Source organism: Peromyscus leucopus, chromosome 13 (genome assembly GCF_004664715.2).
Source record: "Peromyscus leucopus breed LL Stock chromosome 13, UCI_PerLeu_2.1, whole genome shotgun sequence".
NCBI classification, from domain to species: Eukaryota; Metazoa; Chordata; class Mammalia; order Rodentia; family Cricetidae; genus Peromyscus; species Peromyscus leucopus.
The window spans coordinates 29,961,281-29,978,281 of record NC_051074.1 but is presented as its reverse complement, the minus strand read 5'-3'; the positions used below and the strand labels follow the sequence as shown (position 1 = coordinate 29,978,281).

General features: G+C 42.4%; 1 long non-coding RNA gene across 1 annotated transcript; it reads left to right on the top strand.

Annotated features, from left to right (window-relative positions):
- Positions 1–8,813: 8,813 nt before the first annotated feature.
- On the top strand, positions 8,814–15,024 carry LOC119088947. Its single transcript, XR_005092709.1, has 3 exons — positions 8,814–9,466; positions 11,442–11,612; positions 14,380–15,024. It is a non-coding gene; the product is annotated as an uncharacterized LOC119088947 (long non-coding RNA).
- Positions 15,025–17,001: the final 1,977 nt, after the last annotated feature.

Genomic DNA, 17,001 nt, shown 5'->3' with positions numbered 1-17,001 from the left:
TCTGTGAGTTCGAGGCCAGCCTGGTCTACAGAGCGAGATCCAGGAAAGGCGCAAAGCTACACAGAGATACCCTGTCTCGAAAAACCAAAAAAAAAAAAAAAAAGAATCATTTTCCTTCCTTGTCCTTCTTTGCCATTCCTTAAAGGTCATACCTGTGAACAAAGGCATTTTCTGTCTAAATCAAGCTGAAGGATGTTTTGCCTGAACTTTCTCGTGTTTTAGTTAGGGTTTATATTGCTGAGACGAAATGCCATGACCAAAAACCTGTTGGGGAGGAAAGGGTTCATTCAGCTTACACTTCCATATTGCTGTTCATCATTGAAGGAAGCCAGGACAGGAACTCAAACAGGGCAGGATCCTGGAGGCAGGAGCTGATGTAGAGGCCATGGAGGGATGCTGCTTACTGGCTTGTTTCTTATGGTTTATTTAGCCTGCTTTCTTATAGAACCCAGGACCATCAGTCCAGGGATGGCACCACCCACAATGGGCTGGGCTGGCCTGGCCCCCATTGATCACTAATTGAGAAAATGCTTTACAGCTGGATCTCATGGAGGCATTTCCTCAAGTGAGGCTCCTTCCTCTCTGATGACTTTAGCTTGTGTCAAGTTGACGCAAAACCAGCCAGTACACCCTGAGACACACCTCAGCATCTTGTTCTGAGATTTTATCAAAGGTTTAACCATCTCTTCATCATTCTGGACTGTGGGCTGTGTCCAACATTCAGGTCAGAACCTCATATTTTTATTGTATAATTATGTACTGCTGACATTAGGGGCAGGGTCCGGAAAACATGTCTCCAGGTGATTGTGAAGACACTGTGAGTGTGCTTGCACAAGTTAAGATGACTATGATGTCACTAGACAAAATAAACATATTGGACCACCATTGTCATATGGTTCATTGTTGGCAGTAACATTGTACTTAGCACGTGGGTGAATTCAACTGTATGGGTAGAAAATCAGTACTTTCTTTGGAGAATCATTTTTTAAATGTAAAACCTACTCTTTATTACACTGTCTCATTCTTATTCCTGTCTTTGGTAAAACATCTTGTTTATATGTGTGTGGAATAGAGTGACAGATCCATCATCACTGAAAACACAATATTTTAAATTGTTTTTTCTTCTTTATTTTCATAATTGACAGAAATAGCTTTTATAGTTGCTATGTTACTCTTCAATGTGTGTGTGTGTGTGTGTGTGTGGTGTGTGTGTGGTGTGTGTGTGTGTGTGTGTGAGAGAGAGAGAGAGAGAGAGAGAGAGAGAGAGAGAAAGAGAGACGGTACATGTGTAGAGGCCAGAGGACAACTTTGTGGAGTTGATTCTCTTTCCAGGGATCCAATGTGGGACTGCAGGCCTGCACAGGAAGTTCCTGTACTCAGTGAGCAATCTTATCCACCCTCTAGTGGACACAGGGTCTCACTATATAGACTTGGCTGAGCTACAACTGGCTTTGTAGACCAGGCTGGCCTTGAACTCAGAGAGACTCACTTGCCTCTGCTTCCTGGTACTGGAATTAAAGGCACGCACCACTATGCCAGTCTAATTTTTTTTTTAAAAAAAGACATCTTTACTTAAAAAAAAAAAAAGTTCATGAAACCGCATATTTTGTAGGTACATTATTAGTGTGAATTCTCAGTTCAAATGACAGTTTTCTCTTCTTTGGATTTCCTTAGCTAAGAGTTGTAGATATAACCATCTTATTAAATAAGAAACACAGAGCCAAATGCAGAGTTAAAAGCCCAAGAGGTCAGAGCAGTAGCTAAGAGCTGGTACTTAAAACTGCCTTTCTTACCCTTTGCTGCCACTGTTGTCCTTCCCCTCATCAAGAGACCTACTTCCTCTGTATCTGTCTTTTTATAGACTTTCTGTTCTGCCTTCTCATTGTTTGTAAACCCAACCACATGACCTCCTCATCACTGCCTGTCTATACAGACCTCTAGGTCTCTATGGTTGGTATTGAGATTAAAGGCATGTGTCTCCATGCTGGCTGTATCCTTGAGCACACAGAGATCTGTCTGTCATGTGATCTGGATTAAAGGTGTGTGCCACCACCACCCGGCTTCTGCTATGGCTTGCTATTAGGTCTGACCCCCAGGCAACTTTATTTATTAACATACAAATAAAATCACATTTCAGTACAAATAAAATATCACCATAAAGAGTCTCATTGCAACAGCAGTTCTTGATATGCATAGGCTTCAGGACTTGAAATTTATGGATGAAGACCGGTGAGTAAACCTCACAGATAACTCTAGGCAGCAAGGGATGCTTCACACTTGTGTGGGAGAGGTTGTGTACCTTCATGATGCTATTCCCTGAGGGGCGATTGGCTAGAGTCCAGGAAAGATGCCTCATGTGGTGAGCCCAAAGCAACGGATGAACAAGATAAAAGTGGGCTTCAGTGCCCCTGCTGATGCTGCCCCACGGGGCTCTTTCTAGGTTGTTGGTCTTAGTTCACTGAGATGCCTCTGCGTCCATGATGCAGACATTTTCTTTCCTCGTGAAAACTTACTGCTTGGCAGTGCAGCTCAGTGCTAGGGTAGCATGCAGGAGGCCTGCCGTTCAATCCCCAGCACCAGGAGAAAACAAAATGTTGCTTTTCGAAAATATTTGAGAGCAGAAGTCACTTATTAAAAGCTGTGAATGCGTTTAGGGCAACTTCCCAGACAGATTTTTTTCCCCACTTAACTATTTTCCTCTCAGCTGGAAACTGGTTCCCTCTGAAGGAATGTCAGGTATGGGGAAGTAGTTAGGGCTGGAGCATTTTCTGTGATGTTCAGCATGAGTTGGTTTACAGAGTGCATGGAAGGATATTCATCACTTTAGCAGTAATTCTGAAAAACAAGGGTTAATATTGCACTAGGTAGTTACCCAACATTTTTGTGCTGACCCTTTGGCCCATAGCAAAGAGAGAGCAAAAGGCAGTAGATTGAAGAAGCAATGAGTTTAGTCACTGGCTATAATACAGCTTTGTGACAATTTTCTCAGATGCTATTTTTGTAGTGAACAGAAGGACTCCTTAAATGTTCAATTGGTAGCGACTACTCTTTGTCTTCAAAGTTGTTTGAGGCATTTTGTTGAATATGTGCATATATGTGTCTGTGTGTGCCTCTTAAATCACACATTAACAAAGCAGTACAGAAGACTCCTTCCTTTTCTTGCATTTAGCCGTCTGCATCTTAATCCTGATACTGCAGCAAAATCGTGTGCATGCATGTTCATGTGGGTTTGGTGGTTGACACCAGATGTGGCATGCATTACATGCAGAAATGTTGCTCCTGTATAAATAAGTATTCCTTCCCTTCTGTTCCGTAGCTCGTGAGCTTGCCTGCCAGGTCTCTGCATGGAGAACTACAAGAAGGGCTGCAAAGTGAAATTCAGTTATAAGAACGGGAACAAGAACTACAGCAGTGGGGTTCTGGGAAAGAGCCCACGATGAGTTCTGTGGACATTCGAGCGTTGTCTTGAGTGCAGGGAAGGGAAGGAATCTGGTCATGTCCTGATGGGAAGAAACTCAGGAGACTGAGGGACAGAGGTGGGCTTTACCATTCACTTACTCGGTTCCTATAATTTACTTCTGACTCGGGCTTTAAGGCATGGTGGTAGATTTGTACTTCTTATTTTTCTAAGACAATTTTGGCTTGTTATTGAGGTCACCCATGTTGCAAAGAACTTGCACATCTATGTATCTACCATTCCATGCTTATAATAATTTTATATTGGAAAAATATCACCTGTATTATTCAATGGCTCACAATGCAGTCAGCCAACACCTTGTATTTATGTACGCCTTGAACAAGTTCCTGGATAGGAAGTGATAGGATGCAAGTGAATGAATGTGCATGCTTGTTAGTAAATTGCTGCACTGCATTCTAAGTAGCTAAGTCAGGTGGCTCTTGTTTTATGATAAAAAGTGGTCAAGTAAGTTTGCATAAGAAGTGCCTTGTGGTCCATAGCCATTCTTCCCTGAATGCATCCCATCTTCTTCGACCCCCCAAACCCTGAACCTGGGAGGAAGGAAGGAAGAAAGGCATTAGGGATTTTTGTTTTGTCTACTGAGGCCGGTTCTTGCTGTACAGCCCAAGCTGGCCTTGAACTCCTGCCTCGGCGTGCTGCTTTTAAGTCCCAATTTCTTTCTATACTTGGCTTCCCAAATAGTTTTTTGAGCAGAGGGAAAAAAAGATTAATTTTTACAAAACTGAAGGTTATCTTTTTTTGAGGGGGAAAATGATCAACTAGTAGTAATTGAATGAAATTCCTTTCATAAAGCCGACAGATATCAACACCAACAATTACAAGACAGCAAATGACTTATTTGGCCAAGAATAAAATACATCATTGTTAAATATTGCCATATGTTGTACAATAAGCGTCTACTATGGTGTCATATACAAGGTTCAGTGGATATAGGATAGGGAAAAGAGGTGATTTGTGCACATTGCGGGGGTGGGGGGGTGGGGTGGGGTGGGGGGGAGGGATGTGATGGAAGGGGAAATATCAGAGTAATTCATGGCATGAATGTTGAGAAGGTAGTGGTTTGCCTGTCAGAGAAGAAGTACCTTCTAGCCAGAAGCCATAGCCGAGTACAGGCGTAGTAACAGGAGGTACAGAGAGTGTGCAGGATCCACTGTGGGGAGGTCCTAAAATTAGTTTTGAGCTCCCCCTCCCCCCCAACCTTGGTAAACTAGAACAACAATGTTTATTCCTTCTATAACCTGTGGGCTACTGTCAACCAGATGGGGCTTTGAAGCAGGGGCAAGGTGTGATCCCTGAGTGGAAACATTCCTCTGAGGAGGAGAAGTGAGAAGACACACGCTTTTAAACAGACAGTTGACAAAGAGAGTTTTACAGCTAGCCAGGAAACTGCTCAGATACTCTGATAAACATTCAACCCTGGGGATGGTACAAAGAGACTCCAGTGAAGTGCGATGGATTTTCTCTTATGCATGTTTAAACATGAAAGGTTAATCACAGTCGGCTAGAAGAGACTGACATTAAACAGAGATTTATATAACAGCACGTCCCTCAAACTGAGCTTGCATCGTGGGAGCGTGTTTCATTTTGGAGCTTGTTTATATTGCCTCACATAATCCACACACAAATCTTACGGAACAGATTTTGTTATCTATGCCTTACAGAGAAGAAAAACAAGGCTCACAAAAGCAAGAGGTAACTTAACAAGGGGCTCCTTTAACCTGCTGTTTGTAGTCTGAATGGAGCGCTGAAAAACAACTCCGTGCTGCCACCCAACGGTCAGAAGTGGTAAGTGCAATAATGGAGGCGCCTAGTGAAGGTGAATTCATAGTCCCTGGCTCTCTGGAAGAGGCTGAACTGGAATAGAAATGATTGTTCTGGACGTTGAGCAGAGAGGGCAGCTACGCCAACGTACAAAGACTGCAGTTTTTGAGGCACATGTGGAAAATGGGCGGTGTTGGGAGATAAAGTGAGGAGGGGCCACATTGTGGGAGACCTCATAGGGACTGGTAAAGGGCTTGGACTTCATGCTGAGCTCATGGGAAATCACTGAAGAGGTTTGATCATGTAAAGAGATTTAAATTTTAAACAAATTTCCAGGAAAATCAACACAGGGGCAAGTTATCCACAGGGTAAGCAGGTGAAGGGGAAAGACTTGTAAGAGGTTCAGGGACTCCTCACTTTGCAAAACAAACAGCTTTTTCCCACCCTCCTTAGCCCAGTTGGAGACACCTCCCTGCATCCCTAAATCCCACTGTGCTTTTAGGGTTAAAGTCAACCAGTCTCCATCCCCTCGTTGGTAATACCAGATTGACTGTCAAGAATAAATTCCTCGTGTCCATGACTTTAAATAAAAGTATATAGAAGAGGGGCTGCTGGACAGACAAAGCTCCCTGCTTGCTATCCACAGACCCAGCCACAAAACCCTGCATGTCATCTAGCACATTCATTTTTGCCTCAGGACAAAAACCAATGCTTGGTAAAAGCACTCTGAACATTGATACCAGTTTCACTGGAAAAACCACAGGGCCAGTTAAGATGGTTGAAACCCTAAGAAATAGGTATTCTCTGAAGACTGATATTATATTTTTTTCTTGGGTGCTAAAAATATTTGTGAAATGAGATGCAAAGCCAGGCGGGCAGTGTGGGCAAAGCACATCGGCTTCACATTTTCTCGAAATAAGTGCTACGGTTTTACAGTGTTGCTTGAATCAGTTTCTCCGTTGGTTTTGAAACATGATGACATTTCTTGAAACTGGAGGTGGTTTGGGAGCTTTTGAAATATTTTGTCATAGCAAGAAGAGTAAGTGGAACAAAACACAGGCTGTTTGGGTGTGATGAAGTGTCGTTCCTCTGTGTCATGAAATACCAACAATTCCCTCCGCTTGCATGGCTCTTCTAGCTACAAGATGTTATTTTTTTGTCTTCAGATAGAGTGGAGGAACTTGTAAGCATTTTTGCACACAATGAAGATACCATGAGGGATAGAACACAGTTTCAGTGGCTTGTTATCTCCCTGTATGCCCTTGATCTTCTGTAATGTTACTGCTTATCTCTCCACAGATAAGGATAGGGGAATGTGACAAGAGTTCCTGATGCTAGGCAAGGCTCAGGGAGCTTTTCACAGAAATCTTGCCAGGCTCCGATGGCAGCATCCCAAAGCAGGGATTAGAAGTAGGAATCTGGGGCTGGAGAGATGGCTCAGAGGTTAAGAGCACTGACTGCTCTTCCAGAGGTCCCGAGTTCAATTCCCAGCACCCACATGGTGGCTCACAGCCATCTGTAATGAGATCTGGTACCTCTTCTGTATACATAATAAATAAATAAATCTAAAAAAAAAAAGAAGAAGAAGAAGAAGTAGGAATCTGGTCAGGTACCAGCCTCCTGGATATCCAACCTATGGTCCATAGGCTGTAGTTGGCCAAGGATAGCTATGAATGTGATCTAATAACAAATCATAAATGTATTTAAAACATTGTGAGATTTGTTTTTTGTGATTTTTTTTGGTGTGTTTTTTAAGAGTAAATTTTGTCAATGGCAATGTCAAAAACTTGGACATGCCTGCAAGTTCTATACCTTTGGATGATTGGAATATAGTCTCATTCCAGGGACTGGGATCTGTCTGGCACCAGACTTTCCAAAGAAAAGCCTAGAAGCATCGGACACAGAAGAGTGTAACTTTGTAACACTCCATGCTTTAGACCATTTGCACAGCTGTAACAAAGTATGGAATAGCCGGCTTATCAACGATAGACGTTTATTTCTCACAGTTATGAAGGCTGCATAGTCTAAGATCAAGGTATTGGCAAATCCAGTGCCCGGGAGTCTCGTTCCATGTGGACGATGACTTTTGATTAAGTCCTCGTATGGCAGAAAGGACTAGCTTAGCTCTCCATGGTCTCTGTGCAGAAAGGACTAGCTTAGCTCTCCATGGTCTCTGTGCAGAAAGGACTAGCTTAGCTCTCCATGGTCTCTGTGGTGGGGGCACTAATGCTACTTATGAGGGTAGAACCCTTGTGACCTCTCACCCTCCAAAGGTCTACCTCCTAATTATATCTGGTTGGCGATTAGAGCTCAACAGATGAGTTCTGGGGACCAATCATGCGTGCCATAGTCTTCCTTTCCTGCTGAAGTTCGTGGGGGAATCCATATTGCTGGATTGTTGATGTTTTCAAATAGTGTACGATTTAAAAGAGCATGCTGGCAGGAGGTTAAAAAGCTCCCACTAACAGGAGGAGTACACTCAAGAGATCTATTGAACATTTTGGCGACTACAGTTGGTGGGGTGTAGTAACTCATACCTATAGTCTCAGACCTGGGAAGCTGAGGCTCATGATTCCGAGCTAGCCTGGGCTACACCTTGACAGGTTGAGAGCATGTTTTTTTTTTTTTTTGTTTTGTTTTTAAAGAATCAAATCAAGGTCCCTAAACTTCTAACCTAGGCCAAAACAAAGCCTTATATACTGTATATTTGAAAACTGCCAAGGCTGTTCCTATCACAGAATAATAAAAAGGTAACTGTTAAGGTAATGTATATATTGTGATAGCTTGATTTAGCTATTTTACAATGTACGTGTATATCAAAGTTTTACTTAACTAGAAAGAAAATAGTTACAATGATAACTGAAAGAGTACAGGAAGCTGCTTGGAAATTTTTCCTGGGTAATTTATTATCAATAATAATACATGTATATTACAGTCTAACTTCCTTTATTCATTTTGATATTCTTTAGGCCCTGGAAGCAAGTCTAGGGTCTCTAATGAGGCAGTGTGAGAAAGGTGTTGTGGAGTACTGTGCTAACAGATTGAGAGTAAGGGTTCAGGGGACAAATTAGAGGCCAGGGGCTTCCCTCCATCCCACTTCCAGTACCACACTACTTCGACAGCTTCTATAAGAGAAAACAAATTCCTCCCACCTACTATCCCTGTTCATCTCCTCTTGACACTGTACGAAGAGCTACACGTGGGTGGCTTCAAATGACCCAGGTTTGCTCTCTTGTGGTACCATAAGTCAGAGGTTCTGCGTTGGTCTCATGGGGCTCTGTCCCGTCACAGCAGGGCTGGTCCCTCCCACAGGCGGTGTCTGGCCTCCTTGCCTCTTCTAGCACATGGAGGTCTTGTGTATCTTTGACTCATAGAACTTCCCAGCCTTGGCTTCCATGATCATCTCTGCTTTTTTTTCTTCTTCTATTGTCAGGTTTCCAGCTGCCTGCACCTCATAAGGACACATGTGATGGAATTTTTGGGGCCATCCTGAAAAAGCAAGATCGGCAATCAGATCTGCAAAGTTCTTTTTGTCAAACCAAAATGATCCTTAATTGGATCGTCAAAGTTTTTTTTTTTTTTGGTCAGGTAAGTTGGCATTCATGGGTCTCAGGGTAAGTTAGGACCTAGGCATCTCTGGTATGCGACGTTTTGCCAGCCCACAGCACCTTTAACATAGGTCATACTGATGACTCAGAGGTTCATGTTTAGTCAGGGGAAAATCTTATAAGATCAGAGCCTATTGGCAAACTATGAGGCTGACATAACCATTCTAAAAGCCAAGGTTAAGTGCCAGGAAGTGTTAGCTTCTCAAAGCAAAGGCTCCACTGAAAATTCTTGAATTGATCAACCTGTTATGAAATGAAGCATTTATTTATTAAACAAAGCTCATTTTCATATCATCATCATCTTATTATCTCATCGTATCATTCTAATTCTGTTTGCTTGCTCTTACAGTTAACACAGCCAAGATGCTATCGGCCAATTCCACCCAGCTTTGTGTTCCGGGTGGTTATGGGTATTTTCCTCAGAGCGCCTTCATTTCTGGGATTCTTTCTTTAACTGCTCTCAGATCTACCCATCTCTGTGTTGGTCTTTGGTTATTTTGTCCAGATGAATGCTTTCGGAGAGGATAGATTCCCAGGTTCTACCAAACAAGAGGCAGCTGAATTTTGGAGGATTGTTTCACTTCCTCCAAGTGGGAAACTGAATATTCTGGAAAATATGGTATGGCACCCAGTGCAGGACAGATGGGTTTTTAAGTGGTTAAGTATGAATTTCTTTTGCATGGACCTGTAATCCAAATGGGAAAAATAGATTAATTAGCTGATTTATAAGGGGCTAGACACTTGCCTTTGTTCCTCATTACTTACTGAAGGATTTGGCTAGGTCCAAGCACTCTTTCTTTTGTACCATGAACAGCAAGTTATAAGTTAAGTCTACATAAGTTTAGGGGTCATTATTGAGTCCTCTTCTAGGTACTAACCCTCTTGAGATCTTCTGAGAAGCAATAATGACACTCAATATGTGGAGTAAAGAATAAAAAGATCAGAAGATGAAGTGGGGCCGGGAGAGAGTGTGGAGGAAGAACACATTTGGAAACTGAGGAATCCATTTATTTGCTCCTTGGCACATGTCACTAGATTGCGTGGTGTGACTGAAGTTCACTCTTTCCAGTTGCCTCTTCATGTCCTGTAAAACACAGTCGTCCCCAGTGACCACTGAACCACCATTCACTTCCCTATGCCGTATGTGTTTATCTGGGCATAGATCTGCTTCCCAGGATTGAAAGCCAACAAGATGGTAGGTGGGAACTCATCACATCTGCTGTCTTTCTTCCCACGTGTTTGGTAGTGTCTGGGACACCTGTCACTGGAGCGTACTAATATGGCCATCCATCTCCCACAACTCTCTCATCACAGCCAGATTCTGGTTACTTTTGAGATACAAAACCCCTTAGAGTTCTTCGTCCTCTGCCTGCCCTTGCTCCTGGTGACTTTTCCCACCTTAATGTTTTGCTTACAAAATCAGTTGCCTTTCTGGAGGTATTTCTGGTGCAAAACTAATGACATCGTTAGTCTCCGTATAATTAATTACCTTCTAGTATTAAAAGGACAGGGAAAGGCTAATGAGGACAGAACCTTGGGCTGTAGGATAAGGCCCTCTTTGAAAACATAGCTTTTCTCCGAATCAAACAGTGTAAAAAACCATTCATACCATTATGATTAGGTAGTTACTTTCCAAGAACAGGTAGCTGTTACCTCCGGGTTTTCCGTTGAGACTCGTCTTTTGATTGTGAATATCCTTTTTTTAAGCGATGAATAATTTTACGCCTTTCCCATAGTCTGACATTTTATGTTTTTATCTAAAGGAAAGTCAGCAGTAAGGAGTTTGTGGGGTGCATAAAGGATCAGCTCTCGGATTAAAAGTCTCGGGTTGGGGGCTCTGAGCCTCTGCTTTCTTAGGGGACTAAAGTTGTTAGTTCCATCTGGCTCCCATTTCGTGATTAGAAACAGCAGTGGTTATATTCGTTGACCTTGAAAGTCTCTAGAGCAGCGGTTCTCCACCTTCCTAAGGCTGTGACCCTTTAATACAGTTCCTTATGTTGTGGTGACCCTCAGCCACCAAATTATTTTGTTGCTACTTAATAACTGTAATTTTGCTACTGTTATGAGTCATAATGTAAATATCTTATTTGCAGAATGTCTGATAAGCAACCCCTGTGAGGTCTTTACCCACAGGTTGAGAATCACTGAACTAGGGAAATATCACGGAACTTGAATGAAGTAGGTCACTTTTCTTAGATTTATCCACCCCCCCCATCTAAAAGTCCTGAGGCTGCAGATCTAGGTTAACAAGAGAGACAAAGATTATAGGTGAGGAAATGAGTCTAACATTTCCCATTTTTTTTTTTTTAATTTAAAAAGCATCCAAGTCCTGGGGAATGTGAAAGAGTTTCCATTAATTGTGAAAAGGACACGGTCCCCTTGTCTGTGCTTCTCATTGACTTAAAATCTCCCATGTCTACTCCACTGGAATTACAGGAGGTATCTGTGCTCTCAGACTTTAAATGGTCTGGTAAAGGAGTGTCAGTGTTGTCCATGACCGTCTTCTGAACTGGAGGATGTGTATGGAGATTTAACTATGCTCTGATTAAGCCATTTCCTTCTTATCCCTGACGGGAGTACTGTACCCACAACAGGAAGAAGATAATGATGTGATGGGAAAGACCTGCTTTCCACAGAAGAGTGGGGCTACCAGGAGAAGAAGAGAAGAGGAATAACAGGAAGGAAAGAGAAGGTTCTCCTCAGCCCAGCAGTGGAGAGCCAGTGCCCTCCTGCCCCAGGGAAACCACACATGCAGGAGCTTCCCGGTAGACTTAGATTTTTTTTTTTTTTTTTTTTTTAAATGTGCATTGGTGTTTTCCCATGGGTGTCTGGTCTCCTGAAACTAGAGTTACAGCCAGTTGTGAGCTGCCATGTGGGTGCTGGGAATTGAACCTGGGTCCTCTGGAAGAGCAGTCAGTGCTCTTAACCGCTGAGCCATCTCTCCAGCCACTGACTTTGAATTTTTAAAATTACATTTCATTTACTTATTGTGTATAAACATGTGTGCTTGTGTGTGGAGTGTGTGCCACAGTGCACGTGTGGAGTCCAGAGAACAACCTTTAGGGGTTGCTTCTCTCCCTCTACCATGTGGGATCCAGGGATCAAACTCAGATCTTCATGCCTGGCAGCAAGGGCCGTCGTCACCTGCTGGGCCATCTTGCCAGCCCAGTAGACCGGTTGAGTAAACAACTTTATTAAGATCAGATTCCCATGCTACTTGGAATGCACCATTCTGCCTCTGCCTCCAGCTCCTGCAACGACTGCCCTGATGACTACCTGTGGACTTGTCCACTAAGGACGTTTTACCTTAAACCGACAGCTCTAATGTGTTATCTGCTGTGTCTGGACTTCCCCACTTAGCTTGGGTTTTTGAGGCTCTTCATCGATGTTGCAGCACACACGACTACTTTTGGGTTTTGCTGATCTGTAGTTCGTGGTGTGGCTAGGCTGCATTTTATTTTTAATGGCTGATTATGGAAAAGGGAGGAACAAGGCAGTAGAACCATTGTGGAAATGCTACCCGTGTTTTGAGTGCAGTGGAAGAGAATGTCTTTCTGCCTCTCTGGAAAGACTTCATGGACATAGAACACGAAGCAATGCAAAGTGAGAGTCACATTTTAATACACTTTTTTCCATCTTGTGTGTGTTGCACTCTTCTGGGTTCCCAGTGACATGGTTTTTTCTCCATGGTCCAGATTCCTGGACCCCTTGGGAAGTCACAGCCTTATTCCAGTAAGAAGTGATTTTTTTCAACTGTGGAGGCAAAGAGAGGATGTAAGAAACACTGTCCCACTGTTTCTTAGCTTATTTCTTTGAGTTTCAGAAGATGGTGATTGATGTCTGTTAAGGAACAGAAAAGCCGTTTTTTTGGGTAAATGCACATGAGAAATGCATCATGTTCCACTTTGGGAGGCAGCATATAGAAATGCCTCCGGAAACACACTGGCAGAGTATCTGGTGAAATTGAATTGACCAAGGCCATCCAGTATTGGCTTTCATTATCTCAAGTGACAATGGGCCCTAGTGAAGTGGAGACACTGCTGGAACTCTGCTACCTTGCCCAACCTGAGCATGTGTTCCTGTTGTGATTTCTGGGCTCCTGTTCTCATTGTTGGGGTTACGGTCAGCTCTCAGTCCTGGTACCTCTCCTGCTTATTCCCAATTCCATTCTACTCTTCACATGGTAACCCAGGAACTCTAGCCTCATCATGAACAAGCAGCTTGGCTGCCCCCTGCTAGATTCCCTCTTCACTGTATACTCACATTAATATTATATATTATATATGTATAATATTGAAAATTATCAGATACCCCCATTTCTTTCATTCAAATGTCCTAGTACTATGTTCCTTTGCCTGGATGACTCACTGCCTGCTAGTACAACTCCCAAATATATTGGTCTCAAAGGAGCCGTGTGTGAGACAGAACAGTGCCCTTATGGATGTCTTGAGCCTGGAGGCTGCTTGATACTGCTGAAACTGCAGCATAGCAACATCAATATGTTTATCTTCCTCCTGTGTTCAACTATGGACCATGTTGTTGCTGAAGGAACATGAGTTCTAGAGCCAGGTAGATTTAGATTTTCATCTTAGCTCTGGGACTATTTGTTATCCAGGCCTGGATTTCATCTCTCAATAAAATAAGGGTGAATACACAAATCTTTCACAGTTATGGAGAGTGATTTAGAAAAGGGTCAGACAATTTCCTTTAAACAAGTATCCTGAGACGTAGGCATGAACAGTTTCTAAATATTTCTGAGAAACAGGAGACTAAACTGTGGGTACAAAATCCCCGAGCCTGGAAGCTTTGTGTTTCATTAGTTAATATTTGAAAATCACTCAGGCCAGGGTTTGCTATTAAAGGAATGTAAGCACCATGTGTTTGCTAGAAAAAGAAAAGTTCCTCCTTTTTCTTCCTTCTAGAAATTAAGAACCTATGAGCCATTGGGTGAGCTGTCAATGACAGGAAGCTAGAATAAACACTTATATGAGGTTGCTAGTCATGCCAGGAGTGGGGGTAACTCTCATTTAGGTTGGACTTCTTCATGGGACATTGAGCAAAACAAACAAGCAAATTAACTAAAAAAAAAAAACCAAACAAGCCCCCAAACAAACTAGACCGCCTGATGGCAAGTAAGAGTGCATTACTACGTTAATAGAGAGGTGAAATTTCTCTATATTCCAGAAGAAATTACCTTATGTAAAGAAATTCTGATTTTCACACTACATGGTGATTCTAACCTATGTCCACCTGGAGTTATTCCTCTGCCAACTGCTACCTTGAGATCCTTTCCTTGTGTCTCAGGAATGACTGTCTTGCCCTTCCCCCACCCCGGCTTCAACATTGTCATCTCAACATTTTCTTTTTTCTTTCTCTCTTTCTCTTTCTTTCTTTCTTTCTTTCTTTCTTTCTCTTTCTTTCTTTCTTTCTTTCTTTCTTTCTTTCTTTCTTTCTTTCTTTCTTTCTTTCTTTCTTTCTTTCTTTCTTTCTTTCTTTCTTTCTTTCTTTAATTTGCTGCTTTTTCAATTCTAGATCCATATAGCACCATGAAGCGAACCTCCGACATCCTGGGAGAAGAGTGTGTTCACTGCGGTCACATCTTCCTGACAAGGGCTGCATGATGTCCTCTAACGGGGAAAGCCATTTCTGCTCTTTGTGTCTCCTGGAAGAGTTACAGTTGTGAGGTGTGGGTTTGGTAGAGTTTATAGGACCTTTGAGATGGGTCAGCTTCTGGTTTGGGGGGACTTGAAACTTCTAACAAGCAAGAACTCCTGCACAGTGCTGTCTTTGCAGATTTGATGCCTAGCCGGGGTCTCAGATACTTCTGAACCTTGGAAATAGTTACCAGAAATAGTGAGGCCAGTGGTAACCTTAGGTTTTATGCTGGTTGCATGTGACTCCAAATTTGGTCATTATTGGCTTTTTTTCTTTTATAGAAACATACGTATTTTCAGTCCAGATTCTACACAATCAAGCCTGCATATTTATATTATCTACTTTAGGATTAGGGGTTGAAAAATTGATCCAATGAATTTGCCTACATGCTTCTGTTTCCAGGGCTAGAAGAGCGGCTGTATAGAATTAGAAAATATTGGTTCACTTAACAAAAATGTGTATGTGTGCCTAAGAGTCATTGATAAAGAATAGTATGGAGATAAAAGTTCTCTTGACTACACTGAAGTAATTTTAACATTTTGGTAAGATTCTTAGTGTCTGAATGATTTTAGTGTTAAGATATTGATAACTGAAGTTGCTCACTGTATTAAAACCTGACTGTAGATTGGGAAGTTTCAGCACTTTCATCCCAAATCAGCATTACATTTCTTATTGAAGCTTGGATCGATGAAGGAAATAGACATGGGAAATAAATTGGGCTCACATTCTTCACATTTCTCAATAGGTTTGGGGTTTCCTTTGGGGGATTTTTTTTCTTTTCTTTTTTTAAAGAACTGATTGGCATTGGTCCCAGCATTAGGAAAGTACTTGCTCAGTCAGGCCCTGAAGGGAAGGCTGCAGATAAGAACCTGGGAACATTTATCACTTAGGTTTCCAAATGAGCAGTGCATAGGCACAATCCGGCATGGTCATCCAAATGGGGAAAAGAGGGAAGTACCAGGACTGGGAATCCATAGCCCAAATAACAGGAATTCTGTAATTCTACCATAGGAAGCAACTGAGAGTAATTCTGAGCACATTATATGTCCCATAAAAATGCTGGGCAGCTAAAAACCTTTTCATGGCAGACTAGGAAATTACCAAGAAGGAAAAGCATTAATTTTTTCCATTTCTTTTTTCATTCTTTTTTTTAATTCAAAGAAAACTCAAGTGTTTGAAGAAATGTTTAAAAGAATTCTTCAGATCTTTGGAGTTTTATCTTCTTTAAAAGCTCCAATAAAAGCTGTGGGCTAACTCACAAGGAAAACCTACAAACACAACCTTTTACCTACAACTTCAGGAGTGTGGGACTGTTCTTGAAGCCTATCTCCAGGAGTTCCTAGGTACCTACAAAAATTAGGTTAATCCTCCAGTGTGTAAGTACTGCCACTCACTTCCCTAAGTGATAGATATGATACAAAGACACCAAAGGAGAGCAAAGAGCTCATAGAAGATTGAGTTACCCTAAGCAATACCATGGAGGGTTGAGAAAACTTGGAGAGCAACAGACAAAAGCAAGATCACAAGGCTAGATGGCTAGCAAAGCAGTGAGACTTGGATCCAGGTACAAGGCAGGTCACTACTGGACTTGTAGCTCACCTACAGTCTGGCCGTGTGGACTTGGGCATGATTGCTGTGCTGGGTAGTTTTTGTCAACCTGACATAAATTAGTTACATGGTGACTTAGAGTTTCTATTGCTTTGAAGAAACATCATGACCCAAAAGCAAATTGGGGAGCAAAGGGCTTATTTGGCTTACACTTCCAGATCATAGTCCATCACTTGGAGGGATAGAACTTGGAAGCAGGAGCTGATGCAGAGGCCATGGAGGGGTGCTGCTTACTGGCTTGCTTCCTCTGGCTTGCTCAGCCTGCTTTTTTTATAGAACCCATGACCACCAGCCCAGGGATGGCCCCATGCACAATGGGCTGGGCCCTTACCCATCAATCACTAATTGAGAAAATGCTTGATAGCTGGACCTTATGGAGGCATTTTCTCAACTGAGGTTCTTTCCTCTCTAATGACTCTGGCCTTTGTCAAGTTGACACACAAAACCAGTCAGCATATCTGGGAAGAGGAATTGCCTCCATCAAATTGACCTGTTGGAGGGTCCATGGGGTATTTTCTTGATTAATATTGGATGTGTAAAGGCCAAGCTCATGGTGGGCAGTGCTACTTCTGGGCAGATGCTGCTGGGCAGATGCTCCTGGGAGTTGTGGTCACTGTGAAAATGTATCACTCTGACTGGTTTAATAAAAAGCTGAATGGCCAATAGCTAGGCAGGATTTTCAGAGCAGAGAGGACACTGGGAAGAAGAAGGTAGAGACACCAGGAAATGCTGAGCAAGCAGGATGGGCACTACGGAGATAAGGTAATAAAGCCAGGAGGCAGAAAGTAAATTAATACAAATGGGTTAATTTAAGTTATAAGAGCTAGTTAGAAACAAGCCTAGGCTATCAGCCAAACTTTCATAATAATACGTCTGTGTCATTATTGGGGA